Source organism: Bombus terrestris, chromosome 18 (genome assembly GCF_910591885.1).
Source record: "Bombus terrestris chromosome 18, iyBomTerr1.2, whole genome shotgun sequence".
In the NCBI taxonomy this organism is placed as follows: Eukaryota; Metazoa; Arthropoda; class Insecta; order Hymenoptera; family Apidae; genus Bombus; species Bombus terrestris.
Window position 1 is genome coordinate 2,632,986 of NC_063286.1, and position 22,397 is coordinate 2,655,382.

The following is a 22,397-nucleotide window of genomic DNA, read 5'->3' on the forward strand; positions in this document are numbered from 1 at the left end:
CATAGATTAATATCTTTTATTTCGATATTTAATCAATAAGAATAAAATGCATCAAGATTGAGAAAAATATCGAAGAATGCTGGTGTTTTTTACCAGATATTGGAACTCGAAATTCGTCGGGATGAAACCAAATCTAACCTCAAACCCAATATTCATTCTACCAATGTGTTCTTTTAATCCAGTCAATCCTTTACATTGATCATTCATGTAAAAAATATAGAAAAAGTATTGCCATTTCTTTCAAATACATTTGACGTTACATAATGAAAATACATATCACTACGATAAAGTGTCTTCAAAGGGCGGAATTACATTTTCTTAGTAAAAAGCGAATAAAAGAAGCAGGCTGTCTCCAGAAAGCATGCTTTATGACAAAAAAACCTATAAAGTTTGGATAACAGGTAAAGTGTACGAGACCAATCCGTCGGAAGTGGTCGTGTCGACCCGTCGGATCTGGCCCGTGACTGAAACTAAACGTTTATGCCTGCCACGACCTCGTAAACCCTACAATTGCTCATTTCAGAGTTTCTGCTTTTTTTCGTGAACCCCTCATTGAAACCCAGCATTTTTTTTCGTAGGAGCCAAGGACGGCCGTTTGACGACCAACAGAATCCATGGGGTTAAGCGGACAAGAGTTAGTTCCACTTCGACCTACGCTCCTCTAACACCATCGTTTCGTGTGCTGCGTCAAAAAAGTCGCGCGTGTACTGTGATATTATCATAGAAAGAGTTACGCTGCCTACCAAAAGTATTGGCACATCTATTGATATTTAGTGCAAACTGAATACTCTTCGGGTATTTTATTTATATCGTACCTGCACTGTGATATAAAATATCAAAAAAAATAAAGTGTTTATTCGAATTTTTCAATGAGTGTAACGAGTAGGTGTTGCGATACTTATGGTCGGTGGTGTACATTTTGCTTAAAGGCTCGACGAGTGTTATATGAATTTGAAGTAGTGAGTTTGAATGTGCAAGGAATGCGGTGGTTGTTCTCTCCGGATAAAGATGAGCCCTTGTTCGTGTGATAACATGTTTGCTGATAATGAGTAGGTAGGTGCTCTCTGGTGCACAGCCGACATCTTCTTTTCTATCCACTTGTGGCGTGTACTTTGTATCTGTGCTTGGAACGTAACAAGAAGTTGAAGAGGATCTTTGCACAGAAAATTCGAAGCAACCAGATAACAAGTATGTAACGAAAAATTTGTGCAGCTTCTTTAGGGAATTAGTAAGGGAATAGGAAGTTGTGAAACTAAGCAGCAAGTTCCTTTCGATGAAAGTACGAGAAAAACAAGTTGATTGGGTTGCATTGGTGAAATGTCACGAAGGTTATCACGAATGAAACCATTTTTCATTCATTAACCGACCGTGTCTCGACGAATATTCTGGAAGATGAACATACTTGGAACTGTGCGGATGACAGTACAAAGATAAGCTGTCGTTATCAGTCGACGAAACGACGCCTTGCCGAGCATTTGCTTCCGTAAAGTGTTTCTCGTTCGCCGAGATAGTTAGGGTATTTTAAAAAATCTCGTCATCAAACAGAAAGCACACAGTGGAAATCAGAAACACCGAGTAATACGGTAAAATTATATAAAAGAAATTATGTAAAAGAAATTTCGAAATACACGCAGAGTTCGTAACTCGGTCTCATTTATAACTCAGTTTCCGGGCTATATTTCACCGAAAGCAGTGGGTTCCACATTTCCTGCAAACGATAATTTCTCTTACAGTCAAGTGCCAAAAACTGCATGAAGCACAGCCCGTGACAAACGCGTTTGTACATAGCATAAGTATGGTAGGATCGTTGGCGTTGAGGCAGGTCAAGAACTCGTTGCCATATCAATATACTTAAGTGAAATGATACGAGGCAGTCGTAAAACCCGACAGTAATGACGCATTAGGGGGTTGCCGGGCCGATTTAGTTGGCTATCAAACAAAAGGCAACTTTTACTGAATCCAACCGAGGCGGAGGCGCGCGTTTTAAAAGGTTCGGTCGAAGGAGTGCGCGGCGGCCATTTATACCTGACGTTTTATGCGTTTTATAGGTGCGACGTGCGTCTCGTGTGCCAAACGGCGCATAAAAGTGCAAGCAGATTGCTCGTTCTCCTCGTTACCGCGTTACGGATTATTCTTAAAATTTCACACCTCCCAGCCAACTCGGAAACTATTCACCGGTGGATTCGCCATTAATTCTTCCACACCACGCTACGTTTTATTCTATTTGTTTCTTGCTTCCACTCGCATGGTAAATTATATATGTCGCGTTTTATGCTTCGTATTCGATCGACTTGAGAATCAATTATTCACAAGTGTTTCTACTTTATATTATTACTATCTAACGATGTCCGAATGTTATCGACAATAATTATATCAGAATCGTGACGTTAATAGTTTTATAATTGTAATACAAATAGACGACGGTGTTCGTAATTATGATCGTTTCTTTGCATTAGAAATTAAACATAAATTCTTAACACGCGGAAATGAAATTGATAAAATCAATGTTTTCTGTCGACGATATGATTTCACGCTGTAAAAAGTCTGATAAAAGAGCAGAAGAAATAATGGCTATACGGACAAGTATAATAAGAAGGCGGCGCATAGTTTTCTTAAGAAAATGGATGATGAATATTTAGTGCGACAACAACAATAGATTATCAGCAGCATAAAGCGTGACCCGGATAAGGTTTGAGGCAGCATTTGGAATCATAAATACAGTCGCGATACAACATCAGTAAACGTGCTTTTCCTGCGGAACGAATAATGCTTTCAATGCGCTGGCACTTGCTTTCATAAACCTGATATTAAGTTCGCGTTTATCATAAAACACCGAGTGTTCGCGTTAAGGGAAAAAAAAGAAAGAAAATGATAATTTATAGAGAATTGTATCGTTAAAAATCCGATTAGAGATTCTTTCACGAGGAACGCGATTTTTATTACGTGTATAATACACGTGCATTTGGAGTACCGAGCAAACCCGGCGAGAACTTCTTAGATTTATGAGCGCTACTATACGCGCGAAAAGGAAAGACAGAAGGGAGAAAGTAGGAAGATTGATGGGATCAATATGCAGTAAGTTTGAACAATGCGTTTGAGGCTAATGGGGGAGACGCGCCGTGAAAAACTTTGATATTATCCCTAGCCAGGAATACTTCTGCATTCAAAATTTATTAACGATTATAACCTGGCGAAGGTAAATAGAAAATTAAAAAGTACGCGGCTACGTGTGATTATTCAGCTCGTTTTAATTGTAATTATGAAATGTATGAAAAAAAATGAAAAATTACTGTCGATGCAGAAGATAATATACTTAAGCATCTGCATGCTCGAGTTAATGTAAATTCGAGAGGCTGTAAGTTGCCTGAACAACTCACGATCATCGAATATTGCGAAATTTTAAAGGTCTAATTATTTATTTCAAGTCTATAATGTAATAAAAAAATAATTTTACTCGCCTTTTTATTCATTTTAATTGGTTATGTAGCGTAAAACGAAACAAATGAAATTTTGATTCTTATCGTTGTACCAAAATATAACAAGCTGGGTTGAATCGATTCGACTAGAAATCTGGCCCTAATGTGAATTCGTAATACGGAAAATCGTGGATGGAAAGATAAGTGAGTAGCTCAAAATGCAAATGATAAATGTAAATATTTAATCATTGCGATCGTATACGCTGAACGACAAATGTCGGAATGAAAATTTTATAAAAATTAATTAGGCATTCGCGCGAGTAAGATAGGATTGGAGAGTTTTCACGTGGTAACTGTATAATATGTATCTAAAAAAAAAATGTCCGCCAAATGAAATTTTAGACCGTAGGATAAACGTTGGTTATATGAGCAACGATTGTGCCGACGACAATTTCACTATATCGCTTATTAATTGCTTGAAATGCGCATCAAATTAGTTGAGCTCGTAAACGATACGTCACGTATTCAATTTACAATCATGACACTCGCGATGAAATAAATTGATGCTATTGCGATACTATCGTTCGCATAATAAATGCCGCGTTATCGAATGCATACATTCGGGATATTAGTTCAATATTCCTACATATATATAGACGAGAGCGAAGCAATTAATCGGCAAAGTTTTTCAGTTCGCGGGACGCCAGCGGATTTAATGAATTTATAAAATATAGCCGCCATATTGAAAAGCGTATAACATCGAACGAAATTGATGGTCGAAACACCAATTACAAGATAGAAGCTATAAACCTACGATTTAACGTGGACGGCGAGCTTGAAAGGAGAATATGAAAAATAAAATCACCAGCAGAGAAACGTTAAAGGGTAACTAATATTCTCCACTATACGTTTCTATTATTTTCGTTACGAACCAGGCATACGAGAAGAGAATACGAAGACATAAAAGGTAGAAAAAAGGGAAAAAAGGAAAGGAGACTTCTCTGCCAAAAAGGATATTGCAAAGTCACAGAGCGAGAGATTAAACCATGCTTCGAATTCGAATCTATAAGTGTTTTGCTCCTCCGGGAATCGGGCGGCGGCACGTGTCAAAGGGTGGAAGAAGAAGAAGAAATTCAGCGACCGGGCAATAATGCGCAAGCGTAAACTGCGATGGAGTTACTGGGATTGTGAACGTGGCCGAGCGAGACGGCGTCTATAGTCAAGATGGCTGCCCTACTCCCTCCATCGCGTCTCCCATCGCTATACCGGTTGGCGCGCCTGCCTCGAGGAGAACCAAGCCACAGCTCACATCGCTAGCCAGAAACGGGTACATACAATCGCATACTGTTTCGTCTACACTTACCCCAAATATTTTTAAACTTCTTCCACGCTCTTTTCTTCCTCTTTTTCTTGACGCGACGTCCGCCGCCGCGGCTTTTCGGTTGTTCCGCTGACTGTCGACGTGTACAGCCCTCCGAAATCGTCGTCATCCTTCCCCGTGGTCGTTGATTTTCCACGAAAAGACACGCACGAAAATGTATCGTGCTGTGCGTCTGCTGACGCTCACGCAGCGCAGCGCTGCTCGACACACGCAGCAGTAGACGAATAGAATACGAAGGAGGGGAACGACGACAAGGGCGGGTTACATGAAAGATACATGTAAGGGGGAAACTTGGAAATTTCTGATCTATCTCGTGCACGCTGTAAAAAATAATGCGTCTGTTCTGTACATTGGTATTTTAAACTTCTTGTTACATCGTTTTATTATAGCATTAAAACGTCTATAAACGTCTCTAAATTCTTTCAATGAAAAATCTAAAGAAAATAGAATATGTTATCTTACGTCGTATTTAAATTCCAGAAAGGAACTACATAATCATGCTGCGTCGAATAAAGAAAGGACGTACGACTGAAATAAATACTTTTAGCGAAGACTGCGTACCATTTATAAAATCGTACCGTTTCGGAAGCTGTAAAATAAGTCGTCATTAAAAAATGTCCAAGGAATAATATCGCGGCTCTTATTTCGAAAAATTATTCGTAATAAAACTTTCTTAATGTCGGAGAAAAACGGAAGCGACTCTTTCTCCTTCGGCTGACTGAAACGAGCCTGGTAATAGAGGCGCGTGTGTAAAACCAAACAATATCGATCGTTAAAGCCACCGTGAAGGGATAGTTTTCTTGGCTTCGAAAGGCTCGCGGAAGATTTCCTAAATCGCGCGGCAGTAACCGAGATTCTTACCTGTGAGTCAAAGAGGCGGTCTAAGGATAGGCAAAACTAGGGATAAGTGGAAGAGAAAGGTCTGTGGTGGAAAAAGGATAAAGTGACGGAGGCTGCGACAGATGGACCGTGCGCGGAAGGTGGAAGGAGAATCCTAAGATGGCTGCCGTGTGTGCACGGCGTACGCGTCGCGTGCAACAACAACGTGGGTGAGCTAACGGGTGCCCGATGTGGAAGTGCAAGCCATAACTCGGTGATTTTTCTCGGGAGTGAATTCCATTCTTGTCGACGAGTTTCGTTGAAAACGTTTTCGTAAACCGGCAGAAACGTAGCTCAGCGCACGGCCACGCCCTTGGCACGGGCAGCCATCTTGCGTGTCAGCTGAGCGCGATGCACCACGGTAGTCAGTGTTGCAACCTTAGCAACCATCACGCGACTTACGCTGCGTGTACCCCTTGCCAACATTGGCTGACGCTACTGTTCAGGTACATTTTATCATATTTTCACTTTTTTTCTTCGGTCGTTATTAAGGCCGGTCGTAACTCTAGATTGAAAATTATAACGATAGTTTGTGGCTTTAGATACTCGAGGTAGATACCCTTTGTTCGTGCATGACTCTTAGACGATATTTTACAAGTATATAAGTACCTATAGTTTCTTAAAAAGAAGGAATATTTTATTTAAGTATTTTTAGTTAAGTATTCTTTTCTTCGTTGTAACGTTATAATTTTCTACGTTTGAGATAAAATTCCGTGTTATTTTTTTTTTTTTTTTTGTAGTCTAACCAATAATTTTTACGTTATGTATAATTTAATTATTGTTATTATAATTATATAATGGATGGAGAGAGATTACTTTACATAAATAACGTGACAATAGAAAAACGAAAATACTAGAAACAATGAATAATACGCAAAAATAAAGCTTCGAACGGTACAGTGTGGTTTTTCGAAACGGTTGTTTTTATACGCCTTGTACTTCTATCAGTTCCTTTTTTTCAACCATTTCTTTTACTCTTTCCGGTCTCGCTCTGGATATTGCGTTCCTCTTTCAACCGCATGGCCGTTAATATTTTATAATGTAACGTTATCCCGTTGTTGATTATGCTACAGCGACCGTTGTCGCGTTTGGAACAATAGCAAAAACGTATTTATGGATATTACATGTTCAATTTATTTTTCGACCGTGGTGAAAAGCATTCTTAAGCTATTTTTTCGATTGTATTTTTAACCATTTCTTTATCCTTATGGCGCGGAACGACGCGACGTGGCTCACAAAAATAAATGCATTTGCGGTTTCTTTCTAACAAGAACAGAAACAAAATGACCACGGGTGTTAAGTAGGGTTACATTTGTTGATTTACCCATTTATTTTCACCGGCCTGTAGAAGAGAATCCCGATATCATCGCGTTTTAGCAGACGACGAAACATATCCACTTACACTTCATTGCCTATCAAGCTGAGTACTTTAGCTTGAGTTTCATGTTGCCTCTCTCGTCTCCGCGGAACTTATAAACGTGTTATATATCAGATAAATGTTTCCCCTTGCGCAGCCACCGTCGTGTTTGCTCGCAAGTAGCAGAAAGTAAGCCTAGTAAATATTCCTCGATCTTAGATAAACTCATCGGTAAAATTCTGATAAACTTACCGATTTTACGATTGTTTCGTGCATTCTATAATCCTACACACGACTCTTCCTTTTTATTTCTACAACTATACTCCATATTTCGATACATCATTATAAAATATAATTTAAATCGATAAATTATACCGATACGCGTTACCGTCAGAAAAAACTTGAATGACTTTATTCAACCATTGAACGATCTCATGCGGTTAGCTCGTCTATCAATCAATAAACAAAGATAAAAATGAATATGAAAATGTAAGTGAGAACGAGAGAGAAACGGTAATAGAATTAGGATATAGTGAGAGTAACTGAAAAAGTGAAAAAGTTGATTCATAATTTTAGTTTTTCGACAGAATCAGCCAAGTAGAATTGTACGTATATCTCCAATGACAATGTAAATCAGTAGACAGACGTAGAAAAATAATACAGCAAAAATGCGTAAAAATATTATAATATCCGTGGAGATGGAAGCAAGAAGCAGCCAAAATAGAAGGAATAAAGTAGGAGGAGAAGGGAAGATAGTATTAATGGGGGGATCATGTTTTTGCCGTTTCTCCGCTTAGCGTGTATCTTCTCTGTCTCTTTTCGGCTTAATTCACCGGGCTCTCCCACCACTTCTTTAGATCAAGCACATTCCAAAAGGCTCTTCTTGGCCCCGATGAACCCACTTGATGAAAAGCTTACCAGCCCACGTCGCCACTCTTATGTACACCAAGTATCCTGCACGACCCTGTCCAAGCCTACGCGCTGGATATCTAGGAGTATTGGTCTACCCGATAATCCACGACTTCTGTTTCGCGATCCTATCTCACTTCTATTGTTTCTATGATCGTACGTACAGTTAACCGTACAAGTCGTATGTAATATTACAAAGTCTAAACTGGACGGTTCAGCGATATGCATCGTTGGTTCTTCCGAACTACCAACTAGTAGTGGATGCCTTAAATTTCTTCGATATTTTTATCAAACGTTCTATACCATAGTTTTATACTATACGTACTTATAGTCCCGACGTGCAGTTCTTTCTTCGATCGAGCAAGTTTCAACCTGCAGCTTTTTACTACGAACGCAAGCTGTACGGATCAAACAACGTACGAAGTATCTGTCTTCTTTTGGAATTGAATGTACATTTTAAAGAAGTAGAACCGCGGCATCTTTCTTCTTACCGACATAATTTACGCTCGATAAAAACTGACTCGGTAGGTACAATACTCGCAACGACCATTCCTCTGCCGTTTGTTCGAATCTGATACGTTCCGATTTACTCCAGATATCTTAGTTTCCAAGTTATAATTTTGATGCACGAGTCGAACGTGGTTTCGCACGATCCTCATAGCCCGCCGGATAAGGCGGAACGAATTGAAGTCATTAAATTAGTATGACAGTATGATGGACCATTGAATGGAACCTACGACGCGATATCACGTGATCGGCAAAGAGTAACCTTGTTCAGTTTAACGAGGAACATGGGAGTATCGATGCAGAAGTTTCCCGCGCGCTATCAAAAATGCAATATTTTTTGCTAGCAGCACATTATTCACACGCGCACCGGAAGTTCGTTTATGTAGTAACCTATCTGGTTAATCTAAAACGTTCAGGCGTCAGTCACTTCTTGTTAGCGCCTAGGGTTATCGTGTATGACGCCATTAATGTGCATATCAAGCCAGTGCATTAAGTAGGTAGACACCGAGCTACGTGAAATAATTACAAGAACACCATGCGAAGAATCGCGATGCTTTTTTCATCTGGCCGTGTTCTCGTTCTCGTTTCACTTTCCTACAGCTCGCTGCCTTAGTAATTTTGAATAATTGCACGGTGAGGTTCGCTAGCAATGTCGAGCAATAAAAAGGTAGCGACAGTTAAAATCTGTTTTGCTTTAAACTGGTTTAAACGACTGACAGATTGGTAATTACCCAGACGTTCTAACACGGAAAGTAAAATTATTTGCCATCGACTCCTTGTTACAGCTCTTTGTACAATGATCTTATTTAAGATAAGCTTCCCTTTTATTGTGTATTTGATGGGAATACTTCAGGATGAATGGCTCGTATAGTGAGGCCCCAGCGGGATCTTTACCTGTTATGAAATTTCTAGTGACCAGAGTAAAGAGAAGTCTTAATGTGGCCGATTTGCATGGCAGATTAGGGAAATTAGGTGGGCGTGCCACCTGGTGGTAGTTCTGTCCAAACATTGCGGCACGCCTATTTACTTTTGCTTGGCTTACCTACCTGCTTGCACTTACTTTAAGGTCATCAAAGCAACGATTATAGGATATCGCTTATTTGCCCTCACGATTCAGGTCACAAGTGCTTTGACTAGATATGCTTTCGTTGTAATAGGAGATGCATTCCTATTGTCTTTGCAATGAGAGACATTTTTCCACGGTGCTCGTGTTTCCGTCCACGTTACGCTCGTCGGAATCAATTTCTCGATACCGTTACTAACCTCGAAAACTCCTTAATACCATTCGTGTCTTGTAACGAAAGCTACACGCGAAAGTAAATATACTCGAAGCACGAAAATTGTACGAATAGTATGAGATAAGTTGGACACAATGGACAATTTAGAAAGACCACTGCTTCTGTAAGAACTTAGAAAAAGATTTAGTTCTCTGATGCATAAATATAACAAAAGATACTTTGTTTCCTTAATATGTATATTTTCGAAAGTATTAGGTTGCCCGAGAAGTGTCTTTCAACAACGACGTATCTGTATACAAACATGAAACCTAATCTGTCGAACGTTGTGATCTTTATTTTGATAGAACAGAATCCATCGTACGTAATTCGAGAAGTAATATAAAACAAAGAACGTCGTACGTCTATTATTTCCTCATAAGACGAAGGAACCTTTTAGGACGTTCTAATAAATATCACAGTAACGATGTCATCATCGTAGCAAAATAGTAAGCAAAGCGCGAGTTTATTTTCGTCGAAGAAATGTAACGTACCTATTAGAGAACTCTATACTTATGTATTTCTAATTGGCCGAAATATCGGAATTGTTTGATAACGCAAAGCGCGACCGCAGGGATACAGAAACGCGTAATAACGAAGCGTTTACAGAGCCAACCGCGGCGATTTCATTATCCCTACGGTTCAGCAATTTACGGACCATTACCGCAAAGTCCTACAGGCTATACTGGGCACGAGATAGCCACGTCGTACCATCCATTATTCATCACCCACTTCTCTGGCCTCCGTACAGTCTCCCGCCCGTTGACTTGCGCACCCTCCGCGCATTCTCCTCTTAAATCTTCCGTTGCGACACAGATTTTTCTGCATTACCGTTCCTTTTAATTAGCTGCTGATGCCGCTATTGTTAAAACCCCGACTTTTCTTTCCGACAATTTAAACGAAGTTGTATATCTTTCGACTTGTCGTTTCGTTCGATTCCTCTCGAGTACCGTGAACTTATGTACTTTCTTATTGCACAACGAATATTTCATTGGCAGAAAGAAAAATGGATGTAGGATGAGTTACTTTTTCTTGTGTAACTGTAAATATTGCGCTGCTTCTTTTTATTTATTTTTCCTTTCATTTTTTAATGTAGCCTTGTTCGGGAGATCCCAAAGATTTATGGAGGCGACATTGGGGTACGAGAAAATTCAATTGTCTAAAGGATAAAATGGCCGAGGATTTTTTTTTTATTATTATTTTCGACGAATTATTTCTAACTGGACGGAAGCAATTTATTCTGGTCGCGGTCGCTGTATCAAGAGGAAGATTGTCTTTGACGTCTACGAACGGAATGTCAGGTTTTTTAGAAGTCTGACCATTCTAAATTTTTCTAACCTACCTTGACCTTGATGGCGATGAAAGGAATGTCGGTCCAAGAAAGCCTTCGAGTATTTCGAGGGCGGAGTTGCCGGGGTAGCAGGTACTTTCCTTGTGGAACCTCCAAGCCACTCCTACATTTTCTGTAACAATTTCACATTTTTCTTCATTTGTTATACACATAGGAAATTTGTAATCACGCCTTTAAAATTTCATTTATAATTTTAATAATCATTTATAATTTATAATTAAGGTTGGGCAACTATCATTTCCTTACAAAGCTTAATACTTGAAAACTAAACTTTAAACGTTTTAGAAGCGCGCAGTTTTGTAGTAGGCAGCTCGGCCCGAAAGAAATTTCCATGATAGATAATTGATATTGTCAGAAAAATCGAAAAAGTAGAAATTTAGTTTATTATTTTTACTAAAAAATGCCATGAGAATTTAAAAATTGCGTCGCTTTGGTGCCTTAGTTTGAAGGTCGCTATTTCGGTACAGATTTTTTACGAACAATAAAAGGGAGAATGTCTGGAGAATAGACATTAACGCGGTAATTAATTTTAGAAGGAGGAAAACGGAAGAGATAATTCGATGGAACAGTTTTTCTGCAGTTTCGTTTGACTGTGAAACAAACGAAGCGGAACCGGTGCTATTTTAAAGGCGGAGTTGTCAGTGGAGGTAACCCGGCCACAAAGGCTACGAGTCCTCCCCTTTTCTTTCAAACACGTCCCCTTCCTAGAACATCTTTAAATCCAGTCCTCGCCCCCATCTAACCGACCACCATGAAGAAGATCATGATGGTGGACCCGAAACGATCATTGGGAAGAAAGACACTCGCTCAAATTCGGCACGGGTCGTCTTTAATAAAGACACTTTTCATTTTCTTTTCCCCCATTTTCTTCCCATTTCAAAGCCATTGGTTATATATACATACAGTTTCCTGCGGTCATGCGTCGCTTGCTTCCTTTGAAAAATCACTCTTTTTGTTGCGGTAAATATGCAGTAAATTTAAAATATTCTGTCGGTAGGTTGTTACTGAATATTTATGAACACTCGTATGTATTATGTATGGATTGATCGTTTCGTGATAGATCGAACTAGGAGAGGTGTTTGAAATTGTGTGAAACAATGCGTTATATATAACTTGTTAATAGCAAGTAATATTTTAAAAATCGTATTACAGTTGATTCAAATATCTCAATTATCTGTTTATTAATTTATATAGATTCCGATATTAACATTTTATTTAATATCTGAGATACTTATCTATTTCTGAGAGATATATTTTATCAAGAACATTAATCATTTTATTTCTTAACTAATATTTCAATCTATTTCTTATTGACCATTAAATTTCTTTATTACGAACATTAGAATAATCAAGTTATTTCATAAAGAAGATATAGTGTGTCGATCTAAAGTTCAACATCCATGCGACGGAACATACACTGAGTTAATTTTACCTTTGAAATTGTTTAAACGTCAACTTAATCTATCTTAATTTATGTACGTATATTAATATACCGATAAACATAATATATTCTTCAGAATTTATAGATTGAGAAGAAATTTCTGATACTTAAAACGAATTGTGGCAATATCCTTAAGCCATGAACATAATTCTTAACTTAACCTCACTTTGCAAACTTATTTTGCTTTGATAAACGATACGAATTATAAAATCTCGTCAACATTAGCTGCCTACAGCTGAAACATAAGATTTGCATTAATCACAGCTTTTGCATTATATAAGTCTTGCCATTCGAGATATTGCCAACGAGAATGCCAACTTCTGACTCTACTTGGCCTGTAGGCTCATGTAAAGAGAGATAGGTTGCGATCTCCCTACAATGGGTCTTTACATAGGAGTCTCGTACATTGGTCGTAGGACCCTTCTGGCGATCTAATATCACCAAGCGATGGTCACTTTTCTCTTCGTGTACTGAGAAATGTGCTCGCTTCTCTGAATAGATACATTATATATATATAAATATCCATTTTGAAAAATATCCTAAAAATTAATTGATATCCATGACAATTTGGATTAAATATTAGCAACTATGGGAAACATCGAGTAATTGCAACATAGAAATTCTCCAACGATTCCAATCAAAAACTCTAAGATTCTTAATAGATGCACCAACGAAACGTTAACATTAAAGAAGAAATCTGAAAATTTAGTAACATATATAATTTAAGAGTTAACAATCACCAAAACCCAATTACTCGACACGGATCAGACCCGCAGACTAAAAAGACAATACTCTTTAGATTGAAACATTAGATTCAACTAGAATCATGAACTTTTATAAACCAAGTTACAGTACAATGCCAAAATAATTTATTTATAATTCTTAATGAGAATTGATTGCAAATAGTTTACCAAACAAAAGAAAAACTTTAATCTCATAATCCAAGTTACAGTACAATGCCAAAATAATTTATTTATAATTCTTAATGAGAATTGATTGTAAATAGTCTACCAAACAAAAGAAAAACTTTACTCTTTAATCTTGTAATCTAAGTTACAGTACCATGCCAAAATAATTTATTTATAATTCTCAATGAGAATTGATTGTAAATAGTCTACCAAACAAAAGAAAAACTTTAATCTCATAATCCAAGTTACAATACCATGCCAAAATAATTTATTTATAATTCTCAATGGGAATTGATTGTAAATAGTCTACCAAACAAAAGAAAAACTTTACTCTTTAATCTTGTAATCTAAGTTACAGTAGCATGCCAAAATAATTTACTTATAATTCTCAATGAGAATTGATTGCAAATAGTCTACCAAACAAAGGAAAAACTTTAATCTCATAATCCAAGTTACAATATCATGCCAAAATAATTTACTTATAATTCCTAATGAGAATTGATTGTAAATAGTCTACCAAACAAAAGAAAAACTTTACTCTTTAATCTTGTAATCTAAGTTACAGTACCATGCCAAAATAATTTATTTATAATTCTCAATGGCAATTGATTGTAAATAGTCTACCAAACAAAAGAAAAACTCTTTAATCTTATAATCCAAGTTACAATACCATGCCAAAATAATTTATTTATAATTCTCAATGAGATTTGATTGTAAATAGTCTACCAAACAAAAGAAAAACTTTTTAATCTTATAATCCAAGTTACAGTACAATGCCAAAATAATTTATTTATAATTCTCAATGAGAATTGATTGTAAATAGTCTACCAAACAAAAGAAAAACTTTAATCTCATAATCTAAGTTACAGTACCATGCCAAAATAATTTATTTATAATTCTCAATGGCAATTGATTGTAAATAGTCTACCAAACAAAAGAAAAACTCTTTAATCTCATAATCTAAGTTACAGTACCATGCCAAAATAATTTATTTATAATTCTCAATGGCAATTGATTGTAAATAGTCTACCAAACAAAAGAAAAACTCTTTAATCTCATAATCCAAGTTACAGTACAATGCCAAAATAATTTATTTATAATTCTCAATGAGAATTGATTGTAAATAGTCTACCAAACAAAAGAAAAACTTTAATCTCATAATCCAAGTTACAATATCATGCCAAAATAATCTTATTTATAATTTTCAATGAGAATCGATTGTAAATAGTCTACCAAGAAAAACAAAAATATTAGCTACACTGTTTCACAGTATTTCTGAATTTTTATTTGTATTGTAATATCGAGGACGAGGGACGTGGGGGTGTCGGGCGAATTATAAACAAGCGGTTGCGGAACATGTGCGTGGCGGGGCTAAGACAAAAGACAAGGGTTGCTATGTAACGTAAACGAATTAACAGCAGTGTGAGCTGAGAGTCTAAATTGCTCCGTGGTGAGGAGAGTTGCAAATTAACAATCTAGTTGTCTTAATTATAATACGCAATTGTGATTAGTTCACGTTAAACAACCATCGTTTGCTGTTTAACCAACACCTGTTTAATCCATTTATTGTAAATAAAGTAATTGCAGTAAAGATCGTACAGTATTCTGTGTTTTATGTGACTAAGATTGTCAGAATAGCGTTCTTAATATAATTGAAATAAATTGAAATTAAGTAACTTGACTGTATCCTAATTCAGACAATTATAGCAGTCCAGTCTGCTAGTTGAGGGACAAAATTAAATTCCGCTTTGCATCGTCCAATTACGAGATCTAAAATTAGCTCAATGTGGACCTTTGTCATAAGAAAATGACGAAGGATTTATAACGAAATGTTAGAGAAGAATTACGTATTCCTTCGTCTTCGAGCAATTTTCGGCGCGAGCAACGAGCCACAGGGACTGGACGGACAGAGACAGTTCGATGCGAATTGAGGAGAGCAAGCAGCGAAATCATAGAACCATCGAATGCATGACCATGCGCGAAGCACGCGAACGAATGTTAGTTGGAAGGCATCGTGCGATGGCGAATCGATAATAGTAAGAGTAATGAATGAGCAAGGAAAATAAAAAAGAAGAGACTTCGTTGTTTTCTTTCGAGCTAGAAAGCGTATCTTTGTGGAGAAGTCACGCACGCAGAAACTTGACCTATGTATCCATCTTTTCATACTGAAAATAAAGTCTTGCGGTGTACCTTGACTGAGATCTGCGTCGAATTAATTAATGCTCGGAGCAGTCGTTAGACGTAATTGATTTAATTGGTTAAAATTGATAGAGTATTTGAACGGCCAGAAAGATGGAAAAACCCCAAACAAGATACGGAACGTTCACGCTTAAAACTGTCGATTGTTTTTTGGTGGAACAGATTTAGAGTGAAGTAACGATAATGTGAGATATAAAAAGTTGCCTCTTATTCGTTTCTTTCTTTTCTCTCTCCTTCTTCTCTTTCCTCCCTTCTCTCCTTTTTTTCTCTCGTCGCTTCTCGCTCTTTCGGTCTATGCGATTAAAATACACCAGCCACGATAAAAAGTAGAAAAAAATCCGATATCATAGAAGTATGATATTAGATAAATAGACGAGCCTACCACTAAGACACAGCCTAGATAACATTTAACGTAACACAGATCGTAAGATCGGCGTTTAGAAATTTAGCTGGTAGACGAAGAAAATAAAGAAGAAAGAATCGTTGTACCGTTACATATTTATGTAACCACTCAGCTGTTTATAGTCTAACGATGTGGCTGTTTGAAATGCTGTAAAAATAGGTCTATTAAATAATTTTTAATTACAATAGATTGGATGAAAATGATTAGTACGTAATTGCATATAATTGTGTATTCTACACTGGAAACTGTTAGCGCGATACGGAGAGAAGATATAGGAAGATGATTGTTGTCTACATAATAAGAGGAAGTGGCATGATATATAGGTGGTCCTAATTGCGTTGTTTCGAGATTCTTTTCAAAGATGACGCTACATATTAAGCCAGCGTTGCGCCCGGAATATATAAATTAAAACTATCGAAAATGGAAATACGTAAGTTTTGGCACGGTCCCTGTATAAACAAGTATGCAGATCCCGTTTCTTCAAACGCGCATTAACACCACATAATGGATTCTTTATTCTTCGACGAACGTTTACAGAAAAAATTTCTTGAAAGAGCTCACATACGAAATGACGGGAATTGCCTTAAGCCAAACAAACGTGACTTGTGTTGCAGCTGTTGCATCCATGTTGCGGTATAACGATGCTGTTATCCGCTCGATCTTGAGAAGAAGAAAAAAAAAAAAAAAAAGAAAGATACCGCGATATTCTTAACTCGCATTGTTCCTTTTATTTCTACACCTTTCAATCCATCCAGTTTCATCTGATGGCGCAGAAAAGTCTAGTTTCCCTTTCCGCGTACTTTCCCTCTTCCAACCACGTTTATCCGTTGGCGCGGACATGCCGAGTAGCCTCTCGATTTACACATATTACGCCTATAGACGTTCGAATTGCAAATCCATGTCGTGGAGTCGCGTGTACAGCGCCAGGCTAAGCTACGGAGAAATGCATTATTGTTATTGCTGGCACTATCCTGGCTGGTTCAACGACGCGAGGTATTAATACGTACGGTCGATGTCTTTCGTTACGTAACACTTAACTGGCATAATCTGGCCCGATAGACTCGCTGATTGCGAGCTCACGGATCGTCTAAGTCTCCTTCTCGTTATATGGCTGCCATAGATGCAACGAGCGAGACACGTTCAATTACCTCGCGACAGTGAATCCTTGCAGTTTCGAGCGCCTCGCGCCTCGTCAGCTTCGAACTGGTTTTAAACCTTCGCAGCCTGTAAAATAAACCGTGCTTCGAATTCTTCACGCGCTATCCGATGTTTCTGCAAGGATGAAACAAAGTGGAACAGAGAAATAAACGAGGATCGGTTGTTAGATCGTCTCGAACGTCTCGGGCCATGGGTGGCGGTTAGCAAAAAATTCCGACGCCATGAAAAAACCAAAAGATCGTTCAGCAATATCAATACCGTCGTTGAAACGCTATCAGTTGCGCCGGTGTGCTCTTGGAAGTCGGCATTTTTTCATATTCTTTTTCTTTTTTCCAATCCCGCAAGAAAAGCAAAGGGGAATTAGTTGCGTGACAGAGAAGCTAAAGTTCGTGGACGAAAGCAAAGCGAATATGGCGTTGCACGGCCGTCTGTCAGGCCTCCCTCTTGGAATCTTAATGTCACGATAGCCCGGTCGCGCACAGTCGCGCACAAAGACCATCAGTGTCCCCGTGAAACAGAAAATCATTGTAAACTCGATACTCAATCGTTCATTATTCGTCCCGGATGAATATCGGGGCTGCTTACTGATTCTCTTCAATAGCAGCATTTATACAAAGTAGAAGTCCATAGTTCCACGTAGAATCTTGTTAAACGGGGCTTGTAATTTTGGAAGATTTCATTAATCGTTGTCTCTTCTCGTTTCAGAATGCAGAAGCGGATTCGCGTAGGCACCGTTACGTGATAGACAGGATCAACGTCTGCAGGACGATGGGGTGAGTTAACGTTCAATTAATAGAATACACATTCAATTTCTATTTGCATTCTACAAATTAAGCGTCTACGTTTGCGTAAGACGAGGTTCGTTTGATCGGCATAATAATCGTTAGGTATCTACCGACGATGTTAACGCGACGTGACGAACAATCCGATTTAAATGTATCAGGTTGAAGGAACGACGTAGCAGACAAACCTTGAAATTAAAAAAGAAAACTTAATTACACTGTTCGACTATCTAAGATTACGAACGTTTGATAATAACGTATTTGTTAAGTCGCCACCTCTATATCTATGGAGATAAAAATTTTAAAACGATAAAAATAATGCCATTAGAATTTCGACGAAAAGTTAGCATTTAAAGCGAAGCGACGCGACGCCAATATTTACAAAGGTATCGGGCACGTTCTCTTACAACGTTCGCATAAGTAACGATCTTCGAGCAATAGCTTACCCGCACCCTACCATTAGGTCTAAGTATTTATGGGCTCATTCATTTCGTTTTATGTTTCAATTTGGACGCATTGATACTTGTTTGTTTACGTGTAAGCTGCCAGTCATTCATTCGGCCTGGTCGGCTACTTCTAACCAACCGTTATTATCCCCTTTGTCGTCGCAAACACACTTTCTTCATTATCCACGCCAGTTCTCTATCCTATCATTACGTATTACTTACTACTCATTGCTATCTTGATAACACGCTAATGAATCGTATCTTTTCATGTTTATACTCGCGGTTGCATAACTTTGAAACGCTATGAAATATACAGATGGGTGAACGACACCGACCGAGTATTTCTCGCGCGCACGTGTTCACCGCGCATTTCCAATCTTATTGACTTTGATCGGTTCAAGGATACGAAACGATGTCGAGAATAATTCGATGCGTGTTACTGTTTCTACGAAAAAAAAAAAAAAAAAAGAGAGGAAAATGATAATCGGGCTATCTTCGCGAGTAAAATGATATGAAAATTAATAATTCATAACGTAATTTTAATAGCGTCTGAAATTATGCAAATGGCTCGTGCGTTTCATCGTGCTATAATAGAAGCTGTTAAATCGACAATGGCATCTTGACGCTCGAGTTTATGATTTAACGTTGCATTGCGCTGAATATATACATATATATGTATATATATATTACATATTAATATTAATATTTGAAGTAGGGACCGGATTTAAACGAGCAGCTGGCTTCGCCAATTATCTTCGCGTCGATTTATTTCCTTCATGGCTGGAACCGTTTTCGATCGTAACGAGACGATTCGAACGATGGCATTAAATATAGGTTTCGAGCTAATAATTTCGGAATTTTGTCCTACGCTGGCGTAGTTCTAAGACTGGCCACGCAGTCTCGCGATCGAAACTCGTGTGAACGCTCCTTAATATTACGTTTCGTTGCTGAACAGGTTCCTCGACCGGTAAGGTAGGCCCCCATCAAGTTTAACGACTGTTCAGCTTGTGTTTAAATAAATTGGTTAGCAATTACGTGGACGTAGGTGCTGTCTTCGCTTCTGCCCTTTTTCCTCTCCTCTTTGACCATTTCTGCCCGTTTTTCAAACTACGTGTTTTAACAACGCGTTTTCGCAGTTCACCAACGAGATTGCCCGCGTGTAAAATTATCGTTAAGATTAGCTAACCAAAGACGCGAAACTGCCCCGCGTATATTAATCTGTTCAGCTATTTGAACATTCGCGTTCCACCTCGCGATTTACGAGTGCAGCTGCGCAGGGAGGATTGGCAACCGTAAACGTTTCATTTTCCCCTTAACGCTTCTCGGCAACAGAATCCCGCGGGAAACCGCCATTTAGAATTTCTATTTAGATACGAAACGGGGTCAGAAAATATTTATGTACCGTGTAAGTGTTGAGTCGCGAACTGCGTTTTTCGCTCTATCGAAATATCGGCAGCCGAGAACTGTAGAGAGCTGCAGAAAAGATATTTTGCAGTCAGGTGATACTGCAGGAAACCGCCAGATGGCAAAGAGGACTTCTTCCGTGTCCTTGGTGAGCGATCCTGCCTCCCTTCCTGATATACTGCAGATCAATATAATATGCATACCGATTCTTCCTTTTCGTCATTTTTATGTTTGTATCAATTGTCGATTAAATTAAATGAAACTTTGCATCTCAACGATGCACGGTAGAGATAGACTCTCTTTCGTTACAGAAAATTTTCTCATTCGCAATTTCCTGTCTCGATTTATACGAATGCGCATTGTGCATTGTAAATGGATATAAATTTTTAGTGAAAAAATTCCATTTTCACGCTACAAAATCTCTCACCTCTTGTCGCTGGATGTAGAAATTTTAAATATGCATCAACATTACATCGAAGTACATAGCGATTGCTTTTTTCCTTGTTCCTCGCTTTTTATATATATGTAACGCATATCTCGGTTCTACTAGAATATATTCTAGTTTCACAGCAGATAATTTATACCGTATCTTTGAACACACGATTGGCGTGTCGATACGCTTTCTGACCAATATTCTCTCAAAATTTTCATTTTTTCCCCATTACTTCCTTATAAACTAATTCCTTCCTTTATTTAATATAAAACACGGTCCGTTTCAATGCACCGCCCAGTTCGCCATTATCATCTAGCGGCGCAAGTGGCCTTATATCACAGGTTGATCCCCAGGAGTTTCGATCCGCGCGAATAACGACGACGAGAATCGCGCTTATCTGAAATTCTGACGCTCGTTCATGATCGAATATTCATCCTGGGTCTCCCCGGGGAGGTGGAGGGAGGCGGCGTATAAGAAGGCAAAAGAGGAGAAAACGAAGCCGGGGGAGAGTACGGCGAAGAGTCGGAGGAGGAAAGAAGAAAGACCAGCCAAAATGAGAGTCCGAGCAGTGCGTTGAACCATACCGAAGGAGACCAGAAGAGCCAAAGCCACCAGAGCGATGAAGAATGGATGCTGGTTTAGCAAGAGTGCAGATTTGCTCGAGTCGGGTGCAACGGCCCCTTTGCTTTCGTGTCCATCTTCTCGTTGCTATAGCTACGCTGTCTAATACCTCCCACTACCTTCGAACGCCTGTGTTCTCCATTTTCTTTTTATTTTAAATCCATAAGAGGAGAATGTCCATCATCCATTTTGGCGTACATGCGATCCTTCCTCCTTGATAATACTCTCTGATACGTGCTCAGATTTATCGCAACTAATATTTGGTCGCGAAAATTAACGAATGTCTCGCCGTGCCTCCGACCAAATGTATACGTGTACGTACGATATTTAAAATGAGTCTGTTTAAAACCAGCAATAGCAATATTTTTCGAGAGCGGAGATTAACTCGAGAACGCTTTAACTCGTCTCTCGTTACACGAAGATCGGTGAGACTGTCTGCCGTGTGTTAACTGCTGTTTCTTCTTATTCTATGGGACGACAATCAGGCACGAGTGTTTGTAACGCAGGTGGACACTGTTCGAACATGCAACGTTTGGTGTGAAGAAAAAAAAAAAAGAAATAAAAGAAAAGAAACTCGTAATAATCATGAAGCCATCAGGTAACTGTCGTCGGTAGCCACAGAGCGTCCGGTTTTGTGAGAACAACCTTGGTCATTAAATAAACCCCTTTTAGTGGTGGCTGGTTATCTTCAATGGTGTTTTAAAAGGGGCATTTAGGCCCATTTTGGCTACCCACACAGCCCCTGGTACCCTTCCCCTTCTTCCGCGTTATGGTGGCTCTCTTCACGCCCCCACCATATTCGACACGCGTCCTACCATGCTATAAGCTTAAAGGCCCTGACTTTTACGATTCTGTTCAAGTGGTCATAAAACCGGAGTTTATTGCCGTCATGATTTTCAAGCAAACGGGCTGCCACCTGTCGGAGTCCCACAAAAGCGAAAACTGCATCAAGTCTCTTCATCAAGGGCTCTATCAATTCGGCTATTTGATGATTGTCCCGCCAGCTCGTAATAATCCATTGAAATCCTAACAATCGTAACCGTGAAAACTCTACGTGTTCTCTCATTCTCTGGCATTTCCATTTCAATTTATCGCTTCTCCTGTCGTTCATCTATTAGTTAACGCAATTTCTTTGACACATACGCCTGACAATTTACAATTTCGAAACATAATCGCTTTGAAAAATTATATCTAAGATGTTTCTAAATTACGAACCTACTCTGTTTATTATGATTGGATCAAGTTAGATATATAGATGATCGTAGAAAGAGAAAATGAAATCTCAGACTAAACATGCATATCGTCGTAAATAATTACGGAAATTGACAAATATCGATATTAGACGCAGCAATGAGCGCAGTAGACGATGTACGAATAATTGCTCGTAATCAGGCTTCGTTCGATGAATAGCAAAAATTCAAATCCTTTTTCTGGAGGCTGGTAGCGAAGTCGATGGGTTATATCCTAAACATCCATAATGGCGAAAGTGAACGAGCAAATAGTCCGGTCCGGCCCCTGAGAGCAGCTT

At 38.6% G+C, this 22,397-nt stretch overlaps 1 protein-coding gene and 1 long non-coding RNA gene across 2 annotated transcripts in view; one reads left to right on the top strand and one right to left on the bottom strand.

The window, feature by feature from the left end:
- The window catches only part of LOC110119149 (homeotic protein ultrabithorax), a 292,134-nt gene that overhangs the window by 133,925 nt on the left and 135,812 nt on the right, over positions 1-22,397 (top strand). Inside the window, exons 6-7 of the transcript XR_007227436.1 lie at positions 579-6,122; positions 17,889-17,956. The gene's annotated coding sequence lies outside the window, so the exon portion shown is untranslated. The remainder of the gene's footprint in view (positions 1-578; positions 6,123-17,888; positions 17,957-22,397) is intronic.
- Positions 16,517-17,961, bottom strand: LOC125386888. The gene is made up of 2 exons (XR_007227440.1): positions 17,033-17,961; positions 16,517-16,958 (listed from the first exon to the last, which is right to left on the bottom strand). It is a non-coding gene; the product is annotated as an uncharacterized LOC125386888 (long non-coding RNA).